Source organism: Bison bison, unplaced genomic scaffold (assembly GCF_000754665.1).
Source record: "Bison bison bison isolate TAMUID 2011002044 unplaced genomic scaffold, Bison_UMD1.0 scf7180017864217, whole genome shotgun sequence".
Taxonomy (NCBI): Eukaryota; Metazoa; Chordata; class Mammalia; order Artiodactyla; family Bovidae; genus Bison; species Bison bison.
Genome location: NW_011494789.1, coordinates 4,144,955 through 4,156,296, shown reverse-complemented (window position 1 = coordinate 4,156,296; position 11,342 = coordinate 4,144,955). Strand labels below are relative to the sequence as shown.

Here is an 11,342-nt window from a genome sequence, read left to right as displayed (position 1 = left end):
GAAACTCCAGTACTTTGGCCACCTCATGCAAAGAGTTGACCCATTGGAAAAGACTCTGATGCTGGGAGGGATCGGCCGCAGGAGAAGGGGACGACAGAGGATGAGATGGCTGGATAGCATCACTGATTCGATGGACGTGAGTCTGGGTGAACTCAAGGAGTTGGTGATGGACAGGGAGGCCTGGTGTGCTGCAATTCATGGGGTGGCAAAGACTCGGACACGACTGAGCGACTTAACTGAACTGAACTGAGGGTGGGTAATAGATAAGGAGTAAAGGGTTTCTTTTGATTGGAATGGAAATGTTCTAAAACTGATTGTAGTGATGGTGCATAATGAATATACTAAAAGCCATTAATGTTATCCTTTAAATGAGAGAACTGTATGGTATACAGTTAAATCTCAATGAAGCTGTTTTAAGAAAATGAAAGATAAAATCATTCCCAGGTAAATAAAAACTAAGAGATCAGGTTCCTGGAAGACTCTGCTCTACAGGAAATACTAACAGATAAATATTTTATCCCTCAGCATAAGAAAACAATACCAGATGGCAACTTGGAGTCACAGGAAGGAAGAATGTTGGCAACGATATATATGTCGGTAAATATAAAGTGACTATATGAATATACTTTTTCTTCATGTCTTAAAAAAATTGTAAGATTGTTTATTGTAAGACTGTTTAAAGCAACAACTAAAACATTGTACTGTTGCGTTTATAACATATATCCAGTTTGTGTCTCTGGGTATGTATTCATAAAGAGGAGAGAAATATGGAACTATGCTGGAGCAAAATTTCTATATTTTACTGGAATTAAGTATGCATTAATGTAAAATAGATTGTGATATGTGAAAGATACTGAAATACTTAGAACAAACACACATAGACACACACACAATTTACAGAGGAACTTAAATGGTACACTAAAAAATATTTAACACAGAAGAAGGCAATAAAGAAAAAAATGGAGGGGAAAAAAAAGACATGAGACAGACAGAAAACAAATAGCAAATGGCAGATATATAGCCAACAGTATAAATCCTAAGACTTAATAAATGTATTAAACAGGCCAATCCAAAAGCAGATTGTCAGACCGAGGAAAAAAAACAAAATCTAGATATACGCTGTCTACAAGATATACATTTTATTAATAACTCAAAGACATAAACAGGTTGGAAATAGAAGAACAGAAAATACATACCAAACAGTAACCATAAAAAAGCTAGATTGGCTACACTAACATCAGACAAAATAGACTTTAAGGCGATATTATTACTAAAGATGAAAAGGCACATTTCACAATGATAAAAGAGTTAATTCATCAATAAGATATAGTGATTATAAATATGTACATTTATCATAAGTATAGATGCATGTGTAGCCAAAGGCAAATACCTGAAGAAAAAATTGACAAAGTGCAAAGAATTAAACAACTTGAAAAGATTTCAATATTCCTATCGTTGATACCACAAATAGAAAATTAGGAAAGATACAGAAGACTTGAACAACATTAGTAAACCAACTGAACTAACTGAGTACATAAAACAGTCCACCCAAAACAGCAGAATGCATATCCTTTTCAACTACAAAAGGAACTCCCAGGACAGATTCTATACTAGGCCATAAAACAAGTCTCAATAAAATCAAAACACCTGAAGTAATACAAAGTATGTTCTCCAAATACATCAGAATAAGACTAGAAAACAAAACAGAATAGGAAGTACCCAAATATCTGGAAATTAAACTGCAACCTCTAAATAATTCAAAGAAGGCAGTACAAAAGAAATTAGGAAGTACCTCAAACTGAAAGAAAGCAAAAAACCAATATCAAAAAATCATGAGTTATAGCTAATGCAGTGGTCAGAGGGAAGTTTACATCTTTAAATTATATGAGAAAGAAAGGTAGTAATAAACTTACATGTTTATGACAGAGGTGTCAGGTTAAATCAAGAAAGGACAGTGTTTTATGACATATGCAACAAAATGAATTTAGACCACTACCTCATATTGTCCACAAAAGTTAACTCGAACTGGATCACAGACCTAAACATAACAGTGGAACAACAGTGCCTCCTAAAATAGCACAGAAAACCTTCATGACTTTGAGTTAGGGAATGATTTATTAGATTTGAAAACAAAAATACAATCCATGAAAGAAAAAAACTAATAATAGACAGTCAAATTAAAAATGTTTGATCCTTACAAGGATCCATTGATAAAAATGAAAAGATAAGCCACAGACTAAGAGAAAAAGTTTGCAGATCATGTATCTTGATATAGGGCTTATATTTCTCACTCATCAGAACTGTTACACACTCCATAAAAAAAAATTTAAAAATTGGTGAAAACTCTGAATACACATTTCATCAAAATAGATAAATGAATGGCAAATAAGCACAGAAAAAGATGCTCAACATCATCTAGAGAAATGCAGATTAAAACCCACAACGATATTCTGTAATAACCTTAAATGGGAAAAGAAACTGAAAAGGAATAGATACATGTATAACTGAATCACTCTGCTGTTTGCCTGAAATTGACACAACATTGTTAATCAACTATATTCCAATATAAAATAAAAAATTTTAAAAACCCTTCAGTTCAGTTCAGTTGCTCAGTTGTGTCCGACTGTTTGCGACCCCATGAACTGCAGCACACCAGGCCTCTCTGTCCATCATCAACTCCCGGAGTTTACTCAAACTCATGTCCATCGAGTCGGTGATGCCATCCAGCCTTCTCATCCTCTGTCGTCCCCTTCTCCTCCTGTCCCCAATCCCTCCCAGCATCAGGGTCTTTTCCAATGAGTCAACTCTTCGCATGAGGTGGCCAAAGTATTGGAGCTTCAGCTTTAGCATCAGTCCTTCCAATGAACACCCAGGACTTGTCTCCTTTAGGATGGACTGGTTGGATCTCCTTGCAGTCCAAGGGACTTCTCCAACACCACAGTTCAAAAGCATCAATTCTTTGGTGCTAAGCCTTCTTCACAGTCCAACTCTCACATCTATACATGACCACTGGAAAAACCATAGCCTTGACTAGATGCACCTTTGTTGGCAAAGTAGTATCTCTGCTTTTTACTATAAAAACACTTAGAAAGCATTAAAATTAAACACAGGATCTTAAATGTTCTCACCATAAAAAGAAATACCACAACAAAGTATTACTATGTACTGATTAGAATTTCTAATATTAAAAAACTGACTATATCAAGTGTTGGCAAGAACGTGGAACAAACAGAAATCTCATACATTTGCTGGTGGGAACATAAAATGGTACAGACACTTTGGAAAACAGTTTCTTAGAAAGCTAAATGTACACCTATCATTTGACCCACCATTTTACTTCCCAAGTATTACCTAACTAAGAGAAATCAAAGTATGTGTCCATGGAAAGACTTGTACCCTAATATTTACAGCAACTTTATGTGTAACAGCCAACAAGTGGAAACAACAGGTGAGTAGACTTTAAAAACCGTGGTATATTCATACAAAAGACTACTACTCAGCAATGAAAAATAACAAACTTTTGATACATACATCTACAACTAAGAATATACTGGGATTTCCCTGGCAGTCCAATGGTTAAGACTCCATACTCTCATGGCTGAGTGCCTGGGTTTAATTCCTGGTTGGGGAACCAAGATCCCACAAGCCATGTGGCACAGCCAAAAATAAAAAAGTTATATACTATACAATTCTATTTTTATAAAATTCTATAAAAAGCAAACTAATCTCTAGTGACACAGAGAAGATCAGTGTTCACTGCCCATGGAGCAGAGGAAGAATATGTTTCAAAGATAGAAAAATATGTCAAAATTCATCAAAGTGTAGACTTTTTTTCTAAAACTTTTTATTTTTTATCTGGGTATAGCTGATTAAGGGCTTCCCAAGTGGTGCTAGTGGTAAAAAACCCAGTTGCCAATGCAAGAGGCGTAAGAGACGTGGGTTCGATCCCTGGGTCAGGAAGATCCCCTGAATAAGAGAATGGCAATCCACTCCAGTTTTCTTGTCTGGCGAATCCCATGGGCAGAGCAGCCTAGTGGGCTATGGTCCATAGGGTTGCAAAGAGTCAGACACAACTGAAACAACTTAGCACACACACACACAGCTGACTAACAAACAACACTGTGATAGTTTCTCGGGAACAGCAAAGGAGACAGTCATACATATACAAGAATTCATTCCCCTCAAACCTGCCTCCCAACCAAGCTGCCACATAACATTGAGCAGAGCTCTATAAAGTGTAGACTTTAAATGTGTGCAGTTTACTGAGAATCAGTTGTGTCTTTAACAGATCTGAAAAAAGAGAATAAAAGATCCAGAACTAGACTGAATTACAGATTAGGATTGCATATACAGTAATTACTGGTGGCATTTCCAATTAGTGAGAAAAAAAAATCATTAAAAAATGGACAGGACTTCCCCCATGGTACAGTGGACAGGAATTGGCCTGGCAATGCAGGGTTTGATCCCTGGTCTGGGAGGACTTCATATGCCTCGGGCAACTAAAGCCCATGCCCTCGAGTGCCTGCACGCTGCAATTACGGAGCCCATGTGCTGCAACTACAGAAGCCTGTGTGCCTAGAGTCCATGTTCTGCAACAAGAGAAGCTACCACAATGAGCAGCCCGTGAGTCACAACGAAGAGTAGCCCCTGCTCACTGCGTCTAGAGAAAGCCTGTGCACAGCAATAAAGACCCAGCACAGTCAAAAGAGAAAAATGGACAGAAATAAATGAAAATATAACTTAATGAAATACAAATGCAGGTCTAAGAGGGAAGTTCATAGTGATACAGGTCTTTCTCAAGAAACAAGAAAAATCTCAAACAACCTAACCTACAACCTAAAAGGACTAGAAAAAGAAGAGCAAACAAAGCCCAAAGTCAGTAGAAGGAAGAAAATAATAAAGATCAGACAGGAAATAGAGATTAAAAAAACACAACAGAAAAAATCAATAAAACCAAGAGCTGTTTGTTTCTGAAAAGATAAACAAAATCAACAAACTCTTAGCCAGGCTCACCAAGAAGAGAGGACCCAAATAAACACAATACAAAATGAAGAATGAGAAGTAACAACACCACCACATACATACGCAAAATCGTCAGAGAATATTATTAATAGTTATATGCCAACAAATGGGACCATCCGTAAGAAACGGACAAGTTTCTGGTTAAAATGGCATACTACTCAAAGCAAACTACAGGTTTATGCAATTCCTATCAAAATACTCAACATTTTTCACAGAAACAGAATAATCCTAAACCTTATATGAAACCATAAAAGACCCCAAATCACCCAAGCAATCTTGAGAAAAAAAGATTAAGATGGGGTATCACCCTCCCAGACTTGAGACTAAACACAAATCTATAGTAGTCAAACAGTGTGATACTGGCACAAAAAAAGACTATAGATCAATAAACACAGATCAGAGAGCCCAGAAATAAACCTATGCTGCTAGAGTCAGTTAATCTATGACAAAGAAAGCAAGAACATACAATGGAGAAATGACAGTCTCTTCAACAATGATGTTGGGGAAAGCTGAACAGTTACACAGAAAACAATGAAATTAGAACATTCTCTCACACTATAGACAAATTTTAATAAACTCAAAATGGTTTACAGATCTAAATGTAAGACATGACACCATAAAACGCCTAGAAGGGAACACAGGTGAAACTTTCTTTGACATAAACTGTAGCAGTATTTTCTTAGATCACTCTCCCAAGGCAAAAAAATAAATAAATAAAAGCAAAAAAAAAAAAAACAGGACCTAGTCAAATTTAAAAGCTTTTGCACAGCAAAGGAAACCATCAACAATACAGATAGATAACCTACAGAATGGGAAAAAATATATCCAAACAATGCTACTGACAAGAGATTAATTTCTAAAATACACAAACAGCTCACAGAACTCAATATGAATAAAATAAACAACTCATTCAAAAAATAGGAGGAAGGTCTAAATAGACATTTCCTCAAAGAAGACATACAGATGTTTAACAGACACATGAAAAGATGTTCAAAATCGCTAATTATTAGAGAAATGCAAATCAAAGTTACAATAAGGTATCACCTTACTCGAGTCAGAATGGCCAGCATCAAAAAGTCTACAAATGTAAAGAAAAAGACACCCTCCTTTACACTGCTAAAGGAAATGTAAAGTGGTTCTCCACTATGCAAAACAGTATGGAGGCTCCTAAAAATACTAAAAACAAAGCTACTATATGATCTGGCAATTCCACTCCTGGGTATGTATCCAGAAAAAAACAAACACTGTAATTCAAAAAGATACATGTACCCCACTGTTCATAGCAGCGCTATTGACAACAGTTAGGACTTGGAATCAACCCAAATTCTCATCAACAGATGATTAGTTTAAGAAGACGCAGTGTATATATACACAATGAAAAAATATTCAACCATTAAAAAATAATGAAATATTGATATCTGCAGCAACATGGATGTACCTACAGAATATTATACTTACTGAAGTAAATCAGACAAAGACAAATACTATATAATATCAATTATATGTGGAATCTAAAAAAAATATACAAAGGAATCCATATACCAAACAGAAACAGACTCACAGACATAGAAAACAAACTTTCGGTTACCAAAGGGGAGAGAGGGGGAGAGGAACAAATTAGGAGTATGAGGTTAACAGATACAAACAACTATACAGATAAAAGGTAAGTAACAAGGATTTAAGGACAGGGAGGCCTGGCGTGCTGCGATTCATGGGGTCGCAAAGAGTCAGACACGACTGAGCAACTGATCTGATCTGATCTGATAGGGAATTATATCTAATATCTTGTGATAACTTATAATGGGATATATTAATAAACTGCAAAAAAAGAATCACTACGTTGTATACCTGAAACTAAATACTGTAAATCAACTATACTTCAATTTTTAAAAAAGAAAAGAAAAATATGGATAGAATAATTTCCTAACCATTTAAATAATTAAATTCTTTATGAATTTAAAATTATGTTAAAAATTAAACAATACAACTGGATGAAAACATAGACAGTCTTATACTCTTGGGAATTAAAAATATCTCCACAAACCTCAGAAACAATGGATTGTTCTGAATTGCAGTCATGGTAACAAGTAGTCATCTGCTGTGCTTAGTCCCCCAGTTGTGTCTGAGTCTTTGCGACCCCATGGACTGTAGCCCTCCAGGCTCCTCTGTCCATGGGATTCTCCATGCAAGAATACTGGAGTGGGCTGCCATGTCCTCCTCAACAAGTAATCATAAGAACCAATTTTAAACCTGCTTAATTATTTATATCAACTCACTTCAGAAAACACACTTTTGCAAGCCAACCCAACCACTGTCAACCCCGTTTCTGGAAATGAGGGAGTGAAGTGAAGTGAAGTTGCTCAGTCGTCTCCAACTCTTTGTTACCCCCTGGACAGTAGCCTAGTAGGCTCCTTCGTCCATGGGATTTCCAGACAAGAATACTGGAGTGGCTTGCCATTTCCTTCTCCAGGAGATCTTCCCAACCCAGAGATTGTAGGCAGACACTTTACTGTCTGAGCCACCAGGGAAATTAAGGAATGACAGTCCAATAAGCATCCCATAAGAATTTAATTATTTAAATGGTTAGGAAATTATTCTATCCATATTTTTCTTTTTTTAAAATTGAGTTGGTTCAATCAATCAACAAAACTCTCATCTGAACAACAGTGCTTTTATAGACAATGTTGACCTACTTGGTCAGTTGCAAGTCTGCAGTCCTGAACTACACGCTTCTCAAATACAGTACTCTATATGAGATCAACAGTCTCTTACTGGTGTAAGTAGAAAATCAGCTTTCTCTAAGAGGTCTCATCATCCTTTGACAATTCTGGACGTCTCACCAAGATAACTGTGAAAACTCTTCCCAGGCAGCATTCCAGGCAGTCTCAAACCAACAGATGCACTCACTGGGCCCCCAATCTGGGCCCCCCCATGCTTAACTCCACTTATCCTTCAGGTCTGCTGCCAAGACAGTAAATCCCAAAACCAGCTGAGGTCTGACTAGTTTCATTAGACTCCAATTGCTTTAATAACATTGGCCTTTCAGTTTACAAATGCATTATCTGGTATATAATTAGATTGAGGTCTTTGTACAAGGTCTTTAGGCTTTCTGTTTTGAAGATATACTATTTGAAAATATTTTTGATATTAAGTTGACTATTCTTCACTTGCTTATTTTGCTTTTGCTATTATGTGTCAATATGCATAAAGTCTTCATTTGTTTTTGTTTTCTCCTGGACTTCCCTGTCTCTGTTCAATGTGTGAGGGAGTGTTCTACAATGAATGGACAGAGACTTAAGCCAGATAAATCTTGAAACCAAGCCGATCTACACCTGAACATTATAGGTCCACTAGACCAGTGACCAATTTGTAAAAAAGCAATTTCTCAAAAGTCATGAAGGCATTCCTCGTCTTGTCAATTTGTAAGAGAAGGTCACTTTGTTTGTTTAGTTCAAATTCCAGGGTCAATGATAGTTGGGTCACTGATCTCATGGCCCCTTCCTATCTGTGGTTGGAACCTGAGATACGGTTCACAAACACACATCCTTCAATGACCTTAGCGCTTCTTTTTCTTGTTTGTCATGGGTTTGTTAATGTCAAAGTCTCAATGTCTCCCTGCTTTTGATATAAAAGACACACTACTATCCTAATCTTGCCGTTTCCTTGGTAAACGGGGGAAAATTTTTTTTCAGTTAAAGTTAAAATGCCCAAAGTGCACATGTGACATTCTCCAGTATAGATCATAAGCTAACTCATAAAACAAACCTCAATAAATATAAACGGATAAAAATACATAAGGCCTCTAACCACAATAGAATGAAATTAGAAATAACTGACAGAAAGAAATTTGGGAAATACACAAAACGTGGAAATTAAACAACATATTATCCTAGATAATCAATGGGTCAAACAAGACATTACAAGGGAAATCAGAAAATACTTTGACTTCGATGAAAATGAAAACACAACATAATCAAACTTATGGGATACAGCTAAAGCAATATTTAGAAGGGAATTTATAGCTATAAATGCCTGTATTAAAAAGAAGAAATATCTCAAATAATTCTACCTTGAGACAATGGAAAAAGAAGAGCAAGTTAAACCTGAAACAAGCAGAAAATTAGATGACAAGGGACAGAGAGCCCATGAGTAGCTTCAGGATTGGGGCTGATCCCAGGAAAGTTCAAGGCATATCTAGAGGGTTGGAACTTTCAGCCCCACCCCTCCATTTCTGGGAAGGGGAGAGGGATTGCAGATTGAACTTGACCACCAAAGACAAATAATCTAATCAATAATGCCTACGTAATGGAACCTCCATAAAAACCTCGGATAGGTTTGAGGGAGGTTCTAGATTGGTAGGGGCTTCCCTGGTGGTTCAGTTGGTAAAGAATCTGCCTGCAATGCACAAGACTGCCTGCAGGGGACCTAGGTTTGATGAACTCATGGACATGATGGGAGGGTGGGTGTGCCTGGAGAGTGTGCCCTATTCTCTACTGCCTCAAACTGCTCTTCCATTTGATTATTTCTAAGTTTGCACAGTTTATAATAAACCAGCAAGTTTTTTCAAAAAATTTAGAAATAAAGTAAGCAGAAGGAAGGAAATAATAAATAAAAGAGTGAAAAGTAATGAAATAGGGATTATCAACAAAACCAAACGTTGGTTTAAGAGGTCAGCAACATTGACAATCCTTTAGCTAGACCACCGATGAAAACAAGGAGACCAGACTGCTAAAATCAGGAATAAAACAGGGGACTTCACTACTGGCCTCAAAGAAGCAAAAAGGATTATAAGAGAACACTTATTAGCAGTATGTCAACAAATTAGATCCCCTTAAATGAAATGGATAATTCCTAGAAAGCCACAAACTAATCCAAGAATAAAATAAAAACCTGAAGAAACCTCTAACAATACAACAAATTAGTAATTTAAAAACTGAACACAAAGAAAAATTCAAGCCCAGATGGCTTCACTGTTAAATTTCTATGAAGCATTCAAAGAAAACTGAATACTTATCCTTTACAACTCTTCAAAAAAAAAAAAAAAGAAAACAGGGAGAGAATACTTCCCATTTCTTTCTATAAGGTCAATACTACTCAGATAACAAAACGAGACAAAGGCATCACAAGTACAGATCAGTATCTCTTATGAATACAGACACAAAAATTCCTGACAAACTATAAGGAAACCAAATCCAGCAACATAAGAAAAGAATTACACGATATGACCAAGTAGATTCCAGCAATGTATAGTCAATTTAACACCCAAAAATCAATTTAAAAATCAGAATTTTTAAAGTGATCATCTCTACAGACACACAAAAAGCAGTCAACAAAATCCAATAGCCTTTCATGATAAAAAACTTTCAGCAAACTAAGAATAAAAGGGAACTTGCTCGACATGACAAAGGGTATCTTCAAAACCCGTAATTAACACTGTACTTAATGGTAAAAGACTGGATGTTTTCCGCCTTAAAATCAGAACAGGAAAAGATATCCACTCTCACCACTTTTATTCAGCATTGTACTACAGGTCCTGGCAGGGCAATTGACAAGAAAAAAAATAAAAGACATCCATATTGGAAAGGAAGAAGTAAAAATATCTCTATTTTCACATTATATGGTCTCTTGTATAGAAAATTTTGAGGTATATGTAAAGAAAATTAATAGAATAAATGAGTTCAAAGGGGCTGCAGGATAGAAGACCAGTATACAAAAATCAACTGTGCCTCTATACACTTACAAAGAACAATCCAAAAATGCAATTTAAAAATTTAATTTATAAAATCATTTAAAGACTAAAATATCTGTACTTAGGAATAAATGTGAAACTTACACTCTGAATCACTGCGAAATCACTCAAAATACTTACACCAAAATCACTGCAAAATACACTCAAAATCACTGCAGATGGTGACTGCAGCCATGAAATTAAAAGATGCTCACTCCTTGGAAGGAAAGTTATGACCAACCTAGACAGCATATTGCAGATAGTGATTGCAACCATGAAATTAAAAGACACTTTCTCCTTGGAAGGAAAGTTATGACCAACCTAGATAGCATATTCAAAAGCAGAGACGTTACTTTGTCAACAAAGGTCCGTCTCGTCAAGGCTATGGTTTCCCCAGTAGTCATGTATGGATGTGAGAGTTGGACTATAAAGAAAGCTGAGTGCCGAAGAATTGATGCTTTTGAACTGTGGTGTTGGAGAAGACTCTTGAGAGTCCTCTGGACTGCAAGGAGATCCAACCAGTCCACCCTAAAGGAGACCAGTCCTGGGTGTTCATTGGAAGGACTGATGCTAAAGCTGAAACTCCAATACT

General features: G+C 36.4%; 1 protein-coding gene across 1 annotated transcript in view; it reads right to left on the bottom strand.

The window, feature by feature from the left end:
* The window catches only part of PIWIL2 (piwi-like RNA-mediated gene silencing 2), a 78,670-nt gene that overhangs the window by 46,852 nt on the left and 20,476 nt on the right, over positions 1 to 11,342 (bottom strand). The gene's annotated exons all lie outside the window — the stretch shown is intronic.